This window comes from Cervus elaphus, chromosome 23 (assembly GCF_910594005.1).
Source record: "Cervus elaphus chromosome 23, mCerEla1.1, whole genome shotgun sequence".
Lineage (NCBI taxonomy): Eukaryota > Metazoa > Chordata > Mammalia > Artiodactyla > Cervidae > Cervus > Cervus elaphus.
In genome coordinates this window covers 42364432-42385177 of record NC_057837.1, presented here as the reverse complement: position 1 = coordinate 42385177, position 20746 = coordinate 42364432, and the positions used below count along the sequence as shown (strand labels likewise).

The window sequence follows — 20746 nt, the reverse complement described above, 5'->3', positions numbered from 1 at the left end:
GGCAAAGCATGACTGCTATTTTAGGTGCAATAACTCTCTATAAAAATCAAGAAGCTGCAAAGACAAGCCTTACATAAACTCCTCTGGGAACTGTACTCTTCCCTCCGCCCCAACCCCAAACCCATGCGAACACAGACCAGCCACCAGGAGGTCCAAGCGCAACAGAAGAGCCCCCCTTGCAGACTCTGCCTGCCACTGCTCATCATGGGGGGAGAACGCAGAGAATCCGTTTACCTAAAAACCTGGGCCCCAGATCCGCCCACATCCTTGCCTGACATGTGCTCTCAGGCTCCCACTGCCCCCCTCTCCCACCACCCCTCTGCTGTTGTTTGCAGGCATCCACCCCTGGGGGCCACGTTCAGATCTGCCAGCCGGACGAGCCAGGGGCTCTGGTGCCCTGGAGAGAGCGCTGCCTGATGAGGAATTGAGTAGCCCCGTGAGGCATCTCTGTGTCCCCAGAACTGTCCTCTGGCCCGCCCCCCGCCCAAACAGCTCTGTCCAGCAGTGATGTTTACATGGTGGAGTTTACTGTTCAGGATGTGACTGTGTGTGTTTCTGCAAGTGAATGTACCCATGTTTATGTTGGTACGTTATGTGTGTGTCTACACGTGTATGAATAGGTCAGTGTGTGCATATGCAAGTCTGTGTGTGTATAAAGGAACAGGGAAGGAATGTGACCTTTGTCTGCCAACCCTATTGTCTTCTAGGAGAAGCTGGACATCCAGTTCTAGGTCAGGGCACCAGCAGGAATCTCGGCCTCCACAGGCAGCTCAGACTTGCCAAGACCATGGACAGGGCTGAGTCATCGCCAGAGAAACAATGTCAACACAGGAGACTTTTTACATGTCACCCCCTTTTGTCCCAGAGCCAGCAGAGCCCTGGCGCAGTCCTGGCCAACCCGGAGCCGTGCTTCTAGCTGAGGATCCCGGCAGAGAGGGTGTCTCCATATTCAACTCTTGTTCTGCAGAACATCTCAGCTCATCGGTAAGGCATGAGGGGCCAGGATGCAGAGCCCTCAGCGAAGGCCAACCCGGGGGATGCCGCTCTCTAGGCTAGGCAGAGCCAGTGTGCCCACAGGGTGGGCTCCCTGCACCCACGTCCTCGGGTCACAGCACGGAGGACGCTGGTTCCCTCCTCAGCTGGTTCTGGAGCCCAGGGGACAGTCTGGAGTCTGGATGATTATCATCACCTCGCTCTAGTGCTCATCCATCTGGTCTACCTGTTCTCAAGCCACCCTGGGGCAGTGGAGCCACAATTAGGTCACTGACAGGGAGGTCAGTCCACACGGCAGTTTTGAGCACTTTGTGTGGGTGAAGAAGGAGTGATGTCTGCCCGGGATGCTAGGTCCAGTGCCCTGAGGAGGCAGCAGCTCACGTTGGGGCAGGTCCTCTGCAGGGGTGCAGGCTGTGTCACTTCCCACCTTTCCTCTCTGCAGGGTAGCGAGTGGCATGCTAAACTCCCATCTGACATTCGCTCAAGGGCTGCAGTATTGGGAGTTTCCTGGTAGTCCAGTGTTAGGACTCAGCTTTTTCACTGCCATGGCCTGGGTTCAATTCCTGGTCGGGGAACCAGGATCCTGCAAGTTGTGCAACTTGGCCAAAATTTAAAAAACAAAAAACAGGGCTGCAGTATTGAATGCAGTTCAAACACATATTTTTATGCAGATATATTTCCAGCCCATGTTTTTCTAGCCACAGGTGTCAGTCATTATTCGCTGTGTAACAAACACCCCAAAAGTTAGCAGGTTAAAATGCTAACTGTTCTATTTGCAGCTGTTCTATTTGCTCACAGTCCTCTGGGTGACCAGGTGGGCTAAGCTGGTCTCCTTGGTTTTTGGCTGGTCTCTCCTGGAGTCACTCAAGAGGCTGTGATCGCTGGGACTCCACTGGGACCGGCTTTCTTCTGATACTATATATAAAATTTACTAGTTCTTTGCAGAAGTCTTTAATGAAGCACAGATATTTTCATTAGATTGCTTTGGTCATATCCATCTTATCCACACTTATTTTTAAAAATCATATATAGTGGCTTAAAACAGTTGAAGAAACTACAAAAGGTTTATTTGGTCTCCATTCTAAACTGGATCATAAGAAGGCAGTTGATCAGCATAATGCAGAAGCTCAAGATGTTTTTGGCAAAAACTTGACTAGTCTGTTTAACGATATGGAAGAATGAATTAAGGATGGCAGCACGAAACAAAAGGCCATGCTAGAAGTTCACAAGACCTTGTTTGGTAAGTCCAAACATTACTTTTTCTTTCAATTGAAGGATAGCTGCTTTACAGAATTTTGTTGCCAAACATCAACATGAATGAGCCATAGGCAACTGGTGGCTCCTGGTGGCCGTGGGCTGGACCTCGAGCTGGCCAGGGCTCCTTCACCAGTCAGGCGAGGTCCAGAAGGGTGAGTGCAGAAGAAGCCAGGGCTTCTCAGAACTAGTACATCATTCTCCCACATGACAGTGTGGGTCAAATTCAGGCAGGCTGGCAGGCCCCACCCTAGAGTGGAGAAAGAGACTCCTCCTCTCAATGGGAGGGACAGGTGTCACTGTGCAAAGGAGGGGTGTGGGGAGAGGAGAGGAATTGGTAGCCCAGTGGTCTCCAACATTTTGGCTCCAGGGATCTGTTTTGTGGAAGACAGTTTTTCTATAAACCAGGAAAGGGGAATGGTTCAGGCAGTAAAGCAGGCAATGGGGAGCAACGTGGGGGGCGCGGGATGGGGAGGCATAGGGGAAGCTTTGCTTGCTTGCCAGCCCCTCACCTTCTGCTGGGCAGCCCAGTTCCTAACAGGCTGAGGACTGGGGGTGGGGACCCCTGCTGTAACCCATGTCTGCAAACAAGCTACTGTACCTCCCACGGGTCAAGATATTATGGAAGGAAGGAGACATGCATGATTCACTCATGTGCATTATGCACACATGAACACATACACACTGTGGGTGTCTACACATTTGCAGTTCTCTGTTTATTTAGCCCCACTGCCAGCCAAGGAGTGCTCTGGAGCCTTTGTGAGATATTCTGTCATGTTCTTAGCACTAACAGCACGGGTCTCTGGTTTGGAAATGGAGAAAGCGGAGCACAGACGTTAGAGACTGTAGGATGGTATGGACAGCCCCCCTGGGCTTGGGCCATAGCCATTCGACCTGCAATACTCATCCTGGTCAACCCAGAGGCACAGCAATTGCCAACTTTAGCATTTGGTTTAAAAAAAAATTACATAAGATAAATTTTAAATATATGTTACTTCTCAAGCCTAAATCCAGGCTGTGCAAGTTTGTTGTTGTTGTTGAGTTGTTCAGTTTTGTCTGATTCTTTTGCGACCCCATGGACTGTAGCCCACCAGGCTCCTCTGTCCATGGGGTTTTCCAGGCAAGACTACTAGAGTGGGTTATCATTTTCTTCTTTGACCCAAGGATCGAACCCACGTCTCCTACCTTGGCAGGCAGATTCTTTACCACGGAGCCACCGGGGAAGCCCCGTGTAAGTTTACATATGGTGAATAAGCCCACATGTAAGGGTCATCAGCACGCTGGCCTCTCCTGCTACGCAGCTGGGACCCTTCTTCAGCTCACACCAGGCACAGCGGATATGGTCCGCCTCTTCTGTGCCCCCACCCTCTCCCACCCGCTCAGCCCTTCATCTGCCTGCCCAAACTGTGACCTGGGACCAGCAGCAGCAGCAGCAGCAGAGGGCACTTGCTAGCAACACAGATCTCCAGCTCTGACCCAGACTTGCTGAGCCCGGCTCGGCTGTCTGCAAATCCCTGAGGGTTTTGTGTGCATTAGAGTTTGGCGAGTGTGGCTTTAACAGGTGTTTCCGGTAAGAAAAGCTGACTTAGCTACTCCTTTAACATTATTGAACTCAATTTGTATTCTGTCCATTATTAGTGGATAAAACAGTTTTCAGCATCCCCTGGTGAATCCACTGTGCCACCAACTCTCAGAACCACCTGGAACAGGGCCACTCAGAGGGAGGCAGCAGCATCAGCTCGGTGCCTGGTGGGGACGCGGCGTCCCGTGCCCCGATCTGCTGCCCCAGAGCCTGCATTTACCAGCCCCCAGGAGATGCGTGTGGTCACTGAGCTGAGCCAGCTCTGCTCAGCCTTGGTCCTGTCTGCTGGGCTCAAGCCCAGGGTTTGTCATCTCCCTTGTCTCCACCTGCCTGCCATCCCTCCCCTGCACACTACACGCAATTTGTCACCAGCAAACCACTGTGGTCCCTTGTGTTCACACATACAGTAAGTCTCCTACATATGAACCTTCAGATTGCTCCCTTTCAAAGAAGCAAATGTGTATTTGTACGTCCAATCACATACGTTACTTCACGTTGTCTGGTGTACATTGTCACGTGCGTGACAACCACCTCTAGAGGTGGTTGGGCTTTTGTGTGTTTTACTGTATGTTACTGTACAGAGTACAGTAATACGATATCTTTATTTCAAGTCCAGGATGTCTGAAAGCAAGCATGAAAGCATGATGTACTTTTCAAGGTACTGTACTATAAGATTTAACATGATTTAATGTTTTTTTATGTATTATTTGTGTGAAAAGCACCATAAACTATTACAGTACAGGACTGCACAGCTGATTGTGTTAGTTGGGTACTTAAGCTATGTTTGTTGAACTTATGAAGAAATTGGACTTACAAATGCACTCTTGGAATGGAGCTTGTTCACGTGTAGGGAACTTAGTGTACACGCGGTCTGGTCTTCCCATCCCACTGCATCCCATAATACCCCTTGGCATTCTTCTTGTTGACAGGTGGATGACAGTCACTGGCTGGGTGGAGAACCCACCACAGGATATCACCTTTGCCCACCTTCACCTGGAGGCTGGAAAAGTTAAACCCTCCTCCTTATCCCAGGCTTTCTTATAACCGAGAGAAGTCACACACACAGCTTCATGCCCAAGACAGCTGTGGGCAAATGTCTTCTGGAGGGGCTGTGTCCACCTCTCCCACCTCTTGCCTTGATCTCAGACGTGATGTCTGGAGCTGAAGCAGCCACCTGGGAACCAAGAAGTGGGAAAGACGTAGCCCTTACCCCACCAAGTTGCCAAGTCACAACCTCCCACCTCACTTATATCACATCAGAAAAATAACCCCTATAGTTCAGCTCCCATGCCCCTGGTTCTCTGTTATTGTTTCCGCTTCATTTCTAACCTATGAACTCACACAATTCTTTAAACAGGTCTTTTTATTTTGCACACAAATAAGGAAAAGGAGAAAATAAGACATGTAAAGGCAAAAGGTTGGATCCAAATCAGCGTTGCCACTGCCACTGATTTCTGCATAAATTTGGAGAAGCTGTTAGGCTTGTAAGGGACATGAAACTTCTGTTTTTCTCACCTGTTCCCTTTTATCTCTGGAGAATGATGGAATTGAACAAAATTCCCAAGACCAAGAATGCAATCACATAATAACGAATGCACCCACATAATGTGCAAAATTGGTGCTATTAACCTTTGCCCCAGTTTCTGACTATGGGCCTAAGATAGCATCACATTCTAGAAGATACTTTTGAGAAACAATGTGACTTGTGACTCACACATAATTGATGAGATGTGGCAGGAGTTACTCCTGAGGCTATATTAGAAGAGTCCACATCAATTATTTGCTAGTAATTAGAACCTTAGAGCTCCAATTAATATAGGTCTTTTTTTTATTGTGGTAAAAATATACAACATAAAATTTACTATCTGGACTACTTTCAAGTGTACGGTTCAGTAGTGCTAAGGGTATTCTCATTGTTGTCAAACAGATCTCTAGAATTACTCAAAAAATTTTTTTTTTCTTTTAGGATCGAACCTCCTCAGTTCCAAACCTCCCCAGTTCCCTACCTAAGTTCTCTCTCCACTTCATCCTTTATTTGCATTTTCACAGTAATTCCAGGAAGGAAGTGGGGAAGCATCTTCTTCATTTTACAGCTGTGAAGGCAGCAGTAGAGTCAGGTGGCCTCACCCGCACCCTCTGGGCTTCTGCGTCGTCTGGTACCCACCCCCACTCGTGCCCAGAGATGGGTTCTCCTGAGCACAAGAAGCAGCCAAGCAACCCTTGCCACAGTTGTGTCTTTGTTTTACTGAAGCATAATTGACATATAACATTATGTCACTTTCAAGTGAGCAGCATATGATCAACATTTGCATATATTGTGAAATGATCGCAATAGGTCTAACTGACATCCATCACAGGCATACTTGCCACGTTTCTCTTGTGATGAGAACTTTTAAGATCTACTCTCTTAGTAACTTGCAAATATACAATGCAGTACTGTTAACCACAGTCACCAGGCTGTACATTACATCCCATAACATTATTCTTATAACTGGAATTTGTAACTTTTGACCCCCTTCACCCATTTTCTCCACCCCTCCACCACTGCCTGCCTGTGGCAACCACCAGTCTGTACTGTATCTATGAGTTTGGAGTTTGTTCATTTTTGTTTCTGTTTTTTTTCAGATTCCATGTACAAGTGAGATCCTATGGTATTTATCTTTCTCTGTCTTATTTCACTTAGCATAGTGCCCTCAAGTTCCATCCAAGTTGCTGCAGGATTTCCTTCTTTTTATAGCTAAGTAATATTTCATTGTATATATGTGTGTATATATTTATAGCTATATATGTGTCTATAGCTATACATATATCACATCTTCTTTATCCATCTGTCAATTGCTCCCATATCTTGGCTATGGTAGATAATGCTGTAATGAATACAGAGGTGCATATATCTTTTTGAGCTACTGTGTTCATTTTCTCTGGATAAACCCAGAAGTGAAATTGCTGGATTGTATGGTAGTTCTATTTTTATGTTTTTAGGAATCTCCATTCTGTTTTCCATAGCAACTGTACCAATTTACATTTCCACCATCAGTGCACCAGTTCCCTTTTCTCCACATCTTCAACAACTGATTTGCTGTCTTTTTGATAAGAGCCATTCTGATAGGTGTGAGGTGATGCTTCATCAGTCAGTCAGTTCAGTCACTCAGTCGTGTCCGACTCTTTGTGACCCCATGGACTGCAGCAAGCCAGGCCTCTCTCTCCATCACCAACTCCCAGAGCTTACTCAAACTCATGTCCATAGAGTCGGTGATGCCATTCAACAATCTCATCCTCTGTTGTCCGATTCTCCTCCTGTCTTCAAACTTTCCCAGCATCAGGGTCTTTTCAAATGAGTCAGTTCTTCGAATCAGGTGGCCAAAGTATTGGAGTTTCAGCTTCAGCATCAGTCCTTCTGACGAATATTCAGGACTGATTTCCTTTAGGATGGACTGGTTGGATCTCCTTGCAGTCCAAGGGACCCTCAAGAGTCTCCTCCAACACCACAGTTCAAAAGCATCAATTCTTCAGCACTCAGCTTTCTTTATAGTCCAACTCTCACATCTATGCATGACTACTGGAAAAACCATAGCTTTGACTAGATGGACCTTTGTTGGCAAAGTAAGTCTCTGCTTTTTAATATGCTGTCTAGGTTGGTCATAATTTTCCTTCCAAGGAGCAAGCATCTTTTAATTTCATGGCCGCAGTCACCACCTGCTGTGATTTTGGAGCCCTCCAAAATAAAGTCAGCCATTGTTTCCACTGTTTTCCCATCTATTTGCCATGAAGTGATGGGACTGGATGCCATGATCTTAGTTTTCTGAATGTTGAGCTTTAAGTCAACTTTTTCACTCTCCTCTTTCACTTGCATCAAGAGGCTCTTTAGTTCTTCACTTTCTGCCATAAGGGTGGTGTTATCTGAGGTTATTGATATTTCTCCTGGCAATCTTGATTCCAGCTTGTGCTTCCTCCAGCCCAATGTTTTTCATGATGTACTCTGCATATAAGTTAAGTAAGCAGGGTGAAAAAATGCAGCCTTGACATACTCCTTTTCCTATTTGGAACCAGTCTGTTGTTCCATGTCCAGTTCTAGCTGTTGCTTCCTGACCTGCATACAGATTTCTCGAGAGGCAGGTCACGTGGTCTGGCATTCCCATCTCTTGAAGAATTTTCCACAGTTTGTTGTATTTCACACAGTCAAAGGCTTTTGCATAGTTAATAAAGCAAAAAAGGTTTTCTGGAACCCTCTTGCTTTTTCAGTGATCCAATGGACGTTGGCAATTTGATCTCCGGTTCCTCTGCCTTTTCTAAATCCAGCTTGAAGATCTGGAAGGTTCATGTACTCTTGAAGTCTGGCTTGGAGAATTTTGAGCATTACTTTACTTTACTAGCATGTGAGATGAGTACAATTGTGCAGCAGTCTGAGCACCCTTTGGCACTGCCTTTCTTTGGGAGTCCTGTGGCCACTGCTGAGTTTTCCAAATTTGCTGGCATACTGAGTGCAGCACTTTCACAGCATCATCTTTTAGCATTTGAAATATTTCAACTGGAATTCCACCACCTCCACTAGCTTTGTTTGTAGTGATGATTCTTAAGGCCCACTTGACTTCACATTCCAGGATGCCTGGCTCTAGGTGAGTGATCACACCATAGTGATTATCTGGGTTGTGAAGATCTTTTTTGTATAGTTCTATGTATTCTTGCCACCTCTTCTTAATATCTTCTGCTTCTGTTATGTCCCTACCATTTCTGTCCTTTATTGAGCCCATCTTTGCATGAAATGTTCACTTGGTATCTCTAATTTTCTTGAAGAGATCTCTAGTCTTTCCCATTCTATTGTTTTCCTCTATTCCTTTGCATTGATCACTGAGGAAGGCTTTCTTATCTCTCCTTGCTATTCTTTGGAACTCTGCATTCAAATGGGTATATCTTTCCTTTTCCCCTCTGCTTTTCACTTCTCTTCTTTTCACAGCTATTTGTAAGGCCTCCTCAGACAACCATTTTGCTTTTTTGCATTTCTTTTTCTTGGGGATAGTCTTGATCACTGCCTCCTGTACAATGTCACGAACCTCCATCCATAGTTCTTCAGGCACTCTGTCTATCAGATCTAATCCCTTGAATCTATTTGTCACTTCCACCATATAATTGTAAGGGATTTGATTTAGGTCATACCTGAATGATCTAGTGGTTTTCCCTACTTTCTTCAATTTAAGTCTGAATTTGGCAATAAAGAATTCATGATCTGAGTCACAGTCAGCTCCCAGTCTTGTTTTTGCTGACTGTATAGTGCTTCTCCATCTTTGGCTGCAAATAATATAATCAATCTGATCTCAGTATTCACCATCTGGTGATGTACATGTGTAAAGTCTTCTCTTGTGTTGTTGGAAAAGGGTGTTTGCTATGACCAGTGCATTATCTTGGCAAATCTCTATCAGCTTTTGCATTTCTTTGATGACTGGTGAGTAGAGCACCTTTTCAGGTACTTGCTTGTTTATAGGTCTTCTTTGGAAAAATCTTTACTCAGATTCTCTGCCCATTTTAAATAAGGTTATTATTATTATTTGCTATTGAATTGTAGAGTATTTATCTATTTCAGATACAGACCCATTATCGATACATAATTTGCAAATATTTTCCCCAATCAGTAGGTCAGTTGCCTTTTCATTGTCAATGAATGGTTTGCTTTGCTGTGCAGAAGTTTTTAACTTTGGTGGAGTCCCACTTGCTTATTTTTGCTTTTGTTGCCTCTGCTTTTAGTGTCAAATCCAAAAAAACCATCACTAAGAGTGACGTCATGGAGCTTAGCACCTACATTTTCTTCTAGGAGTTTTATGGTTTCAGGTTTTACATTCAAATCTTCAACCCATTCTGAGTTACTTTTTGTGTGTGGTGTAAAATAGTGGTCCAGTTTCATTTTTTGCATGTGACTATTTAGTTTTCCCAACACCATTTACTGAAAAGGCTGTCTTTTCCCCGTTGCATTTTCTTGTCTCCTCTGTCATACATTGATTGATCATATATATACACATGTGCTTATTTCTGGGCTCTCTCTTCTGTCCCATCAATCTATGTGTCTGTTTTTATGTCAATAAATACTGCTTTGATTACTATAGCTTTGTAGTATAGTTTGAAATTAAGATGTGTGATGTTTCCAGGACAGTTCAGCTGCTCAGAGTATGAGGAGGGTACGAACAGTGGGCTCCTGCCAGGCTCACCTGTCCTGGTCCAGGGGACCTGGTCGGGGAATCTAAGGAGGTCAAGGTAGGGAAGAAGAATTCAGAGGAAAGAGAGGAGTGGATCAGGACTGTGTTCCCAAGATGTCCTCTAAGGCTGACCTGAACTCCAGCAGAGTCGATGGCCCTCTGATCTGTGCCCCCGAGAAACAACTGAGCTCATCTTGGTTTCATTCTCCGAGAAAGGGACCAACTTGGTCTTAAGGAGAAAGGGAAGCAATAAGCAGAGTCCCATCTCACTGAAATGCATTGTTGAAACATCTGAAGCTCTGAATACAAATTCTAGGAAGACCAGCCTTTCTGGGCGGTGTCTAAGGACATTTCTAACTTCTGGGAAAAGCCTTGTGCCAGAGCAGAAAGCAGGTCTTGCCAGGTGACCTCCCGCCCTGTTTTAATGTCTTTAGACATTCTCCGCGCCATCTGGAGCCTGCAGCAATAGAGGACGCAGTTTCCCCTCTGACTGTCGTGTGTTGTACAGAGCACACCGGTTCTCCTGAATGTCTGTGGGCACACACCCCCTGACCACTCCACAGCTGGCTTTCCCCTCACTCCTGGTCACTGTTTGCTCACCCGCATGGACACTTTCCTCCCAGGCAACCACCACCCAGCACAGAAGGACAGATGACCCAGTGATGTTTGTCCCACTTGGCTTTTATCACAAAATGGAATTGTCTGTGTCTGTCAGTCCAAGATGACACAGGACGGGCAATTGTCCTGCGCTTTATACTAAGTGCAGCACCAAGAAACCTGAGTGTGGGGGTGGGCAAACGTGACCTTGAGACAAACAGCAAAGGAACAGACCCCTGAAGGGTTCATGCACTGGGCCCTACCTCTGGCAACTGGAGGGCCACAGAGCGGGCCGGGAACCCCCTGGGGTTCACCCCACCAAGTGCGAGACGGGCGATCTAGATAAAACCGCGTGATACACACACTTCCCATGGTCACCCTCTCTTCCTGGCCTGGGAGGGAGATACAACATGGGACAAACAGGAGAAGCTTCTGTGGGTGGGTTTCCCTGAAGAAGCCCCGAAGAAGCTGCTGTGCTGTGAAAGCTTCCGTCTGGCGCTTCAGACGCGCGCTGATGCTTCTCCTCCAAGCGCGTGAACTCAATTTACTTCACTCGGCAACTGGGCCATGGGGCCCCCTTGGTGCAACCAGTCCACCATAGCTCAGGTGGGCACAGCAGCTCCACCCGGGAAAAGACAGAGAGCAGGGCTGCCAACCGGGGAGGGAAGCCAAGGGCTGACTCCCTGCGGTGGTGGTTCCAGCTCCTCCCCCCAACAAGCCTTTGCCACCGGAAGTGGAGGAGGGGCCCTTCCGGCTGGCTCTTGGCCTCCCTGGGCCCCGCCTCCCTCCTCCCTCCCCCGGTAGCTCTTATTTCCACTGAAGGGCTGCCAGCTCCTCTGCGTCTTGGATCCACTGCAGCCAGGAGGGCAGGGCTGTGGGACTCACTGTGGATCAGGGTTCACAGTTCAGAAGGCCCCAGGGCACCCCGATCGCTGCTCTCCTCTCAAGCTCAGCCCCTCCTGGAGCAGCCCTATGTCAGGCCCACACTGCCTTCAGTCCCCACACGTGTCCACAGGCTCCCAGGCCCTCAATCTGAAGATGGAGAGACGTCCACAGGTCTGGCTGGGTTCATGTTCCCTGGAGGTCACACACTTTATCCTGGGGGCCAGCTGGACAAGCCAGGAGCACGGATCCTGAGGCTGGGGTGGCTATAAGAGTGGAGACCACTCTACAGATGGTGTTCCCATTCTACAGATGGAGCAGAGACCCATGAGCCTGGGGGAGGGAGATGTGCCCTGGGAAGGTCCTGGGGACAGATCAGTGGTGCCTCCCCGACAGCAGAGAGGGGATGACCACAGCTCCAGTGAAAAGACAGCTGTTTGCCCCCTTCCCCTCTTCCCCCAGCAACCCCCCCAAGGTGTTCCAAGGCCTGAATGGAACAGAAGAGCTGATGGCAGACGGACGGGGTGCACTCCCAGTGGGCAGCGTTCTCCAGTCCACAGTGTGATGGGGCTGCACTTCTAAACTGGACTAGGCGATGACTGTCTGAAAGCGACTGGACATCCAGGCAGGAGCCCAGGAGCCTGGGGCAGCTGGAGCGCTGTGTGGGTGGCTCTAGACTGGCCATAGCTCCGGAGCCCACCCTCACCAAGGTCACTGGGAAGCCCTTTGCTCACATATCTGGGAGGTTGGCTGCCACTGTCTTGCTGTCTGTCCACAGAGCTCCGGGCAGGACGAGTTCAGAGCCCCCCGAGCTGCACCCACCAAGGAGCTTCTAAGTCAAGGGCCAAAGAAGGGAACAGGAAGGGGGGACGGTGGTGTGTCCAAAGCATCCACTCTCCTGGTGGATGGAGCGTGGGGGCCGGGGATGTGAACACATGAAAACCTCTCTACTTTGGACCAGGATCAAACACCCGTGGGCAGTGGGCACAGCCAAGCGGTCACAGCTGCACTGGAGCCACTCACCCTGGGGGGTGGGTTTGTCCTACATACAAGCAGAGACAAAGAGAATCCAGGAAGGAACTCATGTCTACCACCCAAGAACCTGAAGTACGTGTTCTTCCCAGAAAGGGACTTGGAAAATCACCGCTGGAGTCCAGCGCATTATTTGGCCACAGCCCATTTTCCTCCATGGCTTCAGAACAGATTGTGATGGCTTCAAATAAACTCAGTGGCCCTGTTCACAGCTAAGGACCCTATACCCCGAACACTCAGATCAACAATCCTGCCAAGAACACTGGGGTCAAAGGGGGACGACAGGGTCTGGGACGCGGTCACATTGGTGGTCCTCGTGTTCTGAGCCGCTGGGCAGGTGTGTTGTGCTGAGTCCAGGGGACGTTAGGGCTGATGCCAGCAAGAGCCCTGAGATCTCATTCTGAGCAAAGGGGGCAAGGAAGAGGGTGCCCACGTGTTGGGTGGGACCTTCCATCCACAGCCGACAGACTATCAAGGGTGAAAGGCAGAGAATGGACTTAGAACAAAAGAGATGACGTCCCTTTAGTTAAAAGTGGCGTTTAACAGGAATCCCTTAGTGATGGCATTGGGGGTATGGCCCTGTGCCGAGAGCTGAGCCAGGCGTGCTGTGTCTCTGGGTTCAGTGTAGAAAAGAAAAGCTGTGGGCAGTGAGCGTGCTAATTCGTCCGCTTGGAGCCTGTGTTTTGCAGCTGCTTGCAGGGAGGACATGAGGGGAGAGGAAGAGAGTGGGGGAGAGAAGATGGGACGGGATTGTTTGCAGCCCAGGGGTCTTGGAAGGCCTTTCCAGGCTGGGCTGGGAGGGGTGGGCTTGCCCAATGCAGGATCTTCTCCACTGTCTGCGCACACACTGGGCACAGTCTGGAGCAGATGCCTGGCTCTTGAGTCTACCAATGACTGAGCCGTGGGCACGGGCCAGCCTCAGATGGTGTCTCAGACCCAAAGCACACTGTTGACCCACCTCAGCTCACCTTTCCTGCTGACCTGCAGGACACAACAGCCTCACCCCAACTGGCACTGAAATGTTCCTTGTAAAGGAAACCTGAGGGAAGGGGTCGGGGCTGAAATTTCAGATACTAAGATTGGCTACAGAAATGCAAAGACTTTACCTTTACTATTACATCTTTAAAAAATTTCTGCCCCACTCTTTTTTGGGGAACATTTATTTTGGCCATATCACTTGCCAAGTGGGATGTTAGTTTCCTAACCAGGGATTGAACCTGTGCTCCTGACACTGGGAGCACAGAATCTTAACCACTGGAGCACTAGGCAAGTCCCTGTGAATATTTTATTTAAAGGCAACCTGATTGGATGCATGAGACAAGTGCTCGGGGCTGGTGCACTGGGATGACCCAGAGGGATGTGATGGGGAGGGAGGTGGGAGGGGGGTTCAGGATGGGGAACACATGTAAATCCATGGCTGATTCATGTCAATGTATGGCAAAAACCACTACAATATTGTAAAGTAATTAGCCTCCAACTAATAAAAATAATTGGGGAAAAAAAAATAAAGGCAACCTGAGACATTGCCAACAAGAGAACGGGTAGCAATCTTTGGTGGCATGACTTGGACATCTGTGGGGCCCTTCTGATGCTAAAGGGAGCTTAAGTCCAGCCCTTAGCGCTGGGTTTCCCAACCCTGCATGCATGTATGCTAAGTCACTTCAGTCATGTCTGACTCTCAGACCCTAGACTGTAGCCCTCCAGGCTCCTCTGCCCATGGGATTCTCCAGGCAAGAACACTGGAGTGGGTTGCCATGGCCTCTTCCAGGGGATCTTCCCAATCCAGGGATCAAACCTGTATCTCTTACGTTTTTTGCATTGGCAGGTGGGGTCTTTATCACTAGCGTCACCTGGGAAGCCCTTCCCAGCCCTGACCTAGGACTTAATCACACTGGAATCCTCAAAAGCAAACGCTTTTATTTCAAACATTGCAGAGTTGAGAGCCCATGACACCAAGGTGAGAAGGCCAGAATCATGAGGGTCACATAAAAACCACATGTTGTACCAGGGCAGGAAGGTTAAGTTTATGTCATGTGTTTGTTTCTCTGCTTTCCTGAGCAGGGCTGAAGCCTCAATATATTTGAGGTAAGGTATTTTTCTCTTTCAGGAGTATCTTTGGTTTAAAACTGAGGAAATGGAATAAAACCTTTGTGGCTCTAATTGTCTGAAATGTTTGTTTGCTTTTTGGTTTAGTTTTGGGCACTGATGTCTCCCAACAAAAAAGATTAAGGAAGGAATAGAAGGCAGGTTTGAAAAGTAATTACTCAATCAGGCCAAATGTTTGAGAAGTAATATGTTTCAAAAATGTGAATTTAAGCTAAGCAGGCCCTTGATGAAAGACTCAGATTGCAATCAGTTAACACCCACGTTTTCTCCCTCAGAGTCACAGCCCCAAAATGTCACTGTAGCATTGTTAGGACCAATGTTTAAAAATGACTGTGATGAACACAAGATGCCCTTGGGAGCTAGAAACTCAGAATGTTTTACATTGAACACTGACTTGACCCCCAAGAGCAAAACTCCTACCTCTCTGGGATAATGTAACTTGAACTGGGTGGTAAGTTCTTTTTAAGCAAGCCAATGTGCAGAGTTGTCCCCTGGGCTGGTCTTTCAGAAGCAGCTTTTCTGTTTATTATTTTCTATGCACACATATTGTTTCCTGGTTGTGTTAGTCTTAGTTCTAACAGTTCTCTTGGGTCCCAAGGCTTATTTGTTTTTGTTTTCCTTTAGTATTTGATTTTACTTCATTTCATGCAATCTAACAGGTTATCTGTCATAACATCGTTGAAGATGACTTGGACTTTTGACCAAAACATTTGTAACTAAATCATCGTGTATGATAAGCAATGCTTTATGGTTGGTTGATGATCTGCTTTAAAATGTTTCATCTAGAGAACAAGCTTCACTTTTCTAAGGTAACTTTTCTAAGTTGATGTGAGTCTAAATGCATTTGTGTTAGAGGTATCCTTCATGAGCCTTTTCCATGTGCGTCCTCTGAACCCACACGCGGCAATGTTGACAGTGCTCAGGCAGTTCCTACTTGAGGACATGTCTGTGGATCGGTGGCCCCCTCCCCAACCTTATCCTAACTCCTGCCAACAAGAATTTGGAGGATGAGGGAGCAAGGATAGGCCAGGGCTCAAACTGTGTCCTGAGAACCATGGGGATGCAAACTTCACCCAGAGAGACAACCAAACACTCTAACCAAAGTTACTCCTAAACCAGAGTCATTCCCATTTAAAAATGGTGGCAACCATTAATATTTTGTTTTCAAGACCCAGGGAAGAACACAGAGGGAAAGAAACAGAATCTCAGGAAAGTTAAGGGAGCTCAGCTCATCCAATGGACAAGCAGCAGAGCCTGTTTCAGCACAGAAATTCCAGAAGGTGTCCTGGGGGAGACCCACACCTCCTCCAGCTTTTTCCCCCTCCTCCTTCCCCTTCCTCCTCCTCCCTCCTTCCTCTTCCCCTCCCACTTCCCCTTCCTCCTCCCTCCCAGCCCAAGTCCTCAGGCTGTCTGACCTGAACTGTAGTCCAGTGCCTGAAAGAGTTACAGCTGTTCCTGTTTAAAACATAAGCTCTCTGAAAAAAAATGTGAAATGTCCTAATATCTTGCACAGAGAATGTAGAAAAATCACATTTGTTTAAACCACTGGGTGCTACCTGCGTTATTCCAATTCTGGTGACATAAGCAGGAACTGGGTCAATGTTTGGAATATTTAATATTTGAATATCTTTCATGTTTTATTTTTATTATTTTTGACGTGTTGGCACAAGGCCTCCAGCATAGTGATGTTGGGTCAAAGCTGTGGCCCCAATGTCGACCCTGATTAGTGCCTTTTCCCCCCAAACAGCCTCATGTGACTTCCCACTGAAGGACCAGGCATTTCTGCTTCTCATTAGCTCAAGGCTGTGCTGATGCTTACAAACCAACACCCCATCCTTCAATCTTTGCACCTTTGCCTGCCCAGTCCGAGGATGTTGCTGTGACTACAGGTCGCAGTGCTTCAATCAGCCCATGTGGCTGTGAGGATCCCCATTGTGCGTGGGTCCTGAAAAGGCCAATGGGAGGCGCTGGGGGTCATGCTGGTTTTGTCTGCTAGGGGCAGAGGACATAAAGGTGCTGGCCTAGGGGCTGGTTATTCACATCACAGCAGGTTGGCTGAGGATCCTGTTCAAAAGCCCACCTTATCAAGGTGTCCGAAAGCCCGCCCAGTCCTCCAAGCGCATTATTGGCAATTTTTAGGAGCAGCTTTTCTCTAAAGCCAGCAGAGGCGTAGGGAGTGTGAAGGGCGTGCAGGTGTGGGGGCTCCCTCCCGCGGTCTCTGGAGGCTGGCCCCAGGTGACCCTCTCCAGTTCACAGACCCCACATTTGGAACCCATCCGAGCGAGCAGTTTCCAGATGTGGCCAGGTGACCAGCACATGCTCTCTAATTGAGAGATGAAACGTCAGCACTCTCATGAACCTCAGAATAGCACCGACTAGTGTCTCCCATAGAAAACTTACATAAGAAATAGCATTTTATTCTATTACAATAGTAATAACTCCTGAGAAAATATGCATTAGAGCTAATGAGGATCTCAGGCCAAGTCAGTGCAGCACTTCTAATGTGGGGGAAATTGCTTAATGATTCAAGTTTGTTTTTTTTTTAACGAAAACATATTCTTTTGCTTATCCCGTTTTACTGGGATCTGTTTACCCCTTGCACGGCCACTGGCACAAGCCAGATGGAATTGTTCTCCATGTCTCTTTTCTCAGCGTCTGAATTTTTCTCTTTCCTCCTTCAATTCCCCTCTTTGGGCCTCCAGGAGGTTAGCAGGTTTCTTTTCTACCCCAAAATGGACATGGGGACATCTTTGTTTCTATTTTAACATCACCTATTTCTCATAGAATCATTCGAAGAAGTTGTTTCTGCCTCTGGTTACGTGAAAATGAAATGAAACGTCATCGACTGGAGATTCATGGGGCCGCGTTGAGCAGTGAGGGGAGCTGCGAATGGATTTCCAAACCCTTTCTCAGACATGGCCTCCAACTCGCAGGAGAGTCATAAACAGGAGGGAAGGCAACAGGGTTGGAGGAGGGGCACTGCCCCTCTGTGAACCACTGATGTTCTCCATCATAAAAAACTTCAGACATAGATTTCCCCAGTGTTTTCTGTATTTGACAAGGTCTTCTTGATGACCACGATTCCATTTTCATGCAGTAGGTGGGGGCAGGGTGGGAGAGGGCAGCGGATGAGTAACAGACTAACCTCTGCTGGGCGCAGAGGGACCCCGGGGTGTTGGAGAGAGAGAGGGAGGGAGAGAGGTGAGGACTCGCCCTCAAACGGCTCACAGGCCAGCACCTGTGGTCTGATCTCCAGAAAGACATTCCACCCCACCGCCAGGCACACAGCATGCAATAATTCATCCCAAACCTGCTCCAGCCACTTCCTGTCCTAGCCAGAATGGACATCAGACCACCGCCGGGCAGGCTTTGCACTCTGGTTGCCCGGAGCATTTAGCGAGCCAAAGCCCCTCAGAAGACCACATCCCAGCACCAACTCTGACTGCCCAGCGATCTCTCCTCAGCAAGGAAAAGTTGGCCGGCTCCCGGTTTTGTTACCGGCGGCTCACCCCACGGGCTGCAGGTCTGCGCAGCGCAGCAGCCGCTCCCTTTGGGCTCTGACCAAACACACTGGCCAGTAGGAGGGGGGTCAACAAGATCCACAGACCCGGGGGCTCACCCCACCGCCTGAGACTGGTTCTAACTAAAGCACGGAGCCACCTACTCCCGGCCCCTAAATCGGCCAAACCCTCGGCCAGAGTCTGCCGCACCGAACCTGAACCCAGGACGCGGCCGAGAAGGCGCAGACAGGAGTCCGGCCAGGAGCCTGGCGGGCGCCAGCGCATCTGACGCCGCAGAAGGGCTGTGCGCACCTGAAGTCTGGGTGACAGGCGCCTAAGGCTCTGCGTGCACGGGGACCACCCCAGGGAACGAAGGCGACCAGAGGACCCCTTCCTCTAGTCCTTCAGAAAAGCCGAGCGACCCCACTGGCAGCCTTCCCAAAGCAGGAGTCGAAGCGCCCACTACACTGGAACCGCTGCAAACGCATCGCCATCAAAGCCCCTTTCCTAGGAAAAGTGCCCAGTTTTCCCTGTAACCCAATTCCCTCGCTCCTCACCTCCGAGAGCGCGCACGAAGAGACAGAAATCGCACCAAGGAAAATCGTGACCACAACTTGAACCCCCAAACGCATCCACTCTCTGCCCTCTCCGCGAGGTGGCTGGCGGTTCCCGGGGCTGCGGGCTGTAGCGGCCGCGAGGGGCTCCCGGAGTCCCGGTCTCCGTCCCGGGCCCCAGCGCGCTCTCACCCTCGCCTTCCTTTTTCCCTCCGCTTGGTGAAGCGAAGCCCGCTTCCCTTCCCGGTCCCAGATGAACCTCGGTCCCCACCTCTGCCGCGGCCTCGCTCACCAGCCCCCGTCTGTCTCCTATGAGTCACTCGAAGGGGTCTCCCGGACCCGTAGAGCCAGTGCCTGCCGCGCGCCTCCTCCGCCCGGGAAGCCCTGCTCCACCTCGCTCCCGGGTCTCGATCTCAGCAGCTCCCTCCGACTTTGCACAGCGGCCCCTCGGCGCCGCCGGGGCGCCTGGGGTGGCGAGGCGCCAGACTGCAGCCCGGACTGCCGGCGCCCGGCCCCTTCCTCCTCATCTTCCTCGCTTGCTCCGATTCTCCTGGGCGCCTGGCGACCCCGCGCCTCCCCGGTCCCGCCGCCCGGACCGCCCGGACTCACCCCGGCGCCGCGCCGCCGCCGGTCTGCGCGCTCCGAGGCGGAGCCAGGACTCCCTCCCGCGCTGGGGCCGCCTCCCCGCCTCCCCGCCGCCCGCCCGCCCGCGGCCCCCGCCCCGCTCCCGCCGACCCCTCCGCTGCCCGCGCGGCCGGGGCGGTCGGGACTTACCGAGGTGGGCAAGGTGACCCGCTAGTGTGCTCGGCGGCGGCCCGCGCGTCTCCGGAGACAGCGAGCGAGCGCGCGGGGCGCCGGGGATCCTGCGCCCGCCTCTGCTCCCCGCTCCCTCCCCCGCCGCCCGGCCCTCCCCTCCGTCCGCTCCGCGCCTCTCGGCCCTGCGCTCGCCGCCCGCGCCCCCGGCTGCCCCGCGCGTCCTGGAGCGCCGGGGCGCGGGGCAGCGGCGGCGGCCCGGGCGGCTTGAGCTAGCGGGCGGCGGCGGCGGCGGGGCGGAGCCCGGCCCTCGGTCCTTGCGAGAAGAGGATGCGGGGAGACTCCCGCAGCGCGCGCCCGGCGGGCGGGTGGGCGAGGGGCGTCCGGGGCGCGCCGCTTGGCTCGGCTGCAGAGCCTGGAGACACGCGTGCCTGAGGCGGCGGCCACGGGCGCGGGGGGCGGCAGGGAGGAAGAGGAGGAAGGAGGGAACGTCTCCGTGTGAAGGCTCCGCCAACTTTGCCCCGGGCGGCCGGGCCCCGTGGGGGATCGCTTCTGGCAGGTGGCCCGGGCCAGTGTCTGGGAATGTGGGTGACGGAGGCTGGGGGGGAAGGGGGAGGCCCCTGGAAACTAGTGGGGCCGATTTGCCTCCCGGCTGGGAGGAGCGATGGCTCCCCTCGGTCCTAAAGGCCTCCCCAGGCTCTGGTTCGTTCTTTCTGAGGTTCCTAAGGACCCCTTTACAGGCCTGATCTGCCCGAGTCCTGACCAGCCAGGCCCCCCCCCCCCCCCGCCCCCGCGAAACCCTGCGCGGGGCTGAGACTCGGGTCCAACCCAGCGTCTGCCTGGGCATTGGGGATTGAGGGGAAACTAGGGCGGGTGAAAAAGGAGATGGGGGTGGGTGGGCATAATCCTGATGAGGAGAGTGGGTAGTGGGGAGGGAGCGAGGGAGGGCACCTCCCAAGATAGTCTGCATTTCCAAGGTTGGGGGAGGCGGGGGAAGTGGTGTTTTCAGCTGGGATTTCACAGGGAAAGAAGAAGAAAGAAATACCAGAAAGAGTGATTTAGGGAAAGAATCTGTGAACCCACTTCTGTCCCAGGCACAGCGGTGCCAGGCGGGCAGGCACTGGCCTCGCGCTGGTGGTCATGGTCTGTTTCGTCCAGGAGACCCGCCATGGTGCACTGTCTGTCCCTGCCTGGTCACCAACCCTTTGCCCCCAAGAAGGCATCTCTTCCTCTGCCAGGAGCCTAGGGTGGAGTTTCTGGAGGGCTGGGATGGGAGGTTGGGCCAGAACATAGGTCTCTCCCCCCGCG

The 20746-nt window shown here is 50.6% G+C and overlaps 1 protein-coding gene across 4 annotated transcripts in view; it reads right to left on the bottom strand.

Moving 5' to 3' along the window:
- Window positions 1-19641, bottom strand: part of SYNDIG1 (synapse differentiation inducing 1) — a 104454-nt gene extending 84813 nt beyond the window's left edge. The window contains exon 1 of one of the 4 annotated variants that reach the window (XM_043884782.1): window positions 19460-19641. The gene's annotated coding sequence lies outside the window, so the exon portion shown is untranslated. The other 3 variants (XM_043884787.1, XM_043884783.1, XM_043884784.1) reach the window with 3 other exon arrangements.
- Between the last annotated feature and the right edge of the window lie 1105 nt (window positions 19642-20746).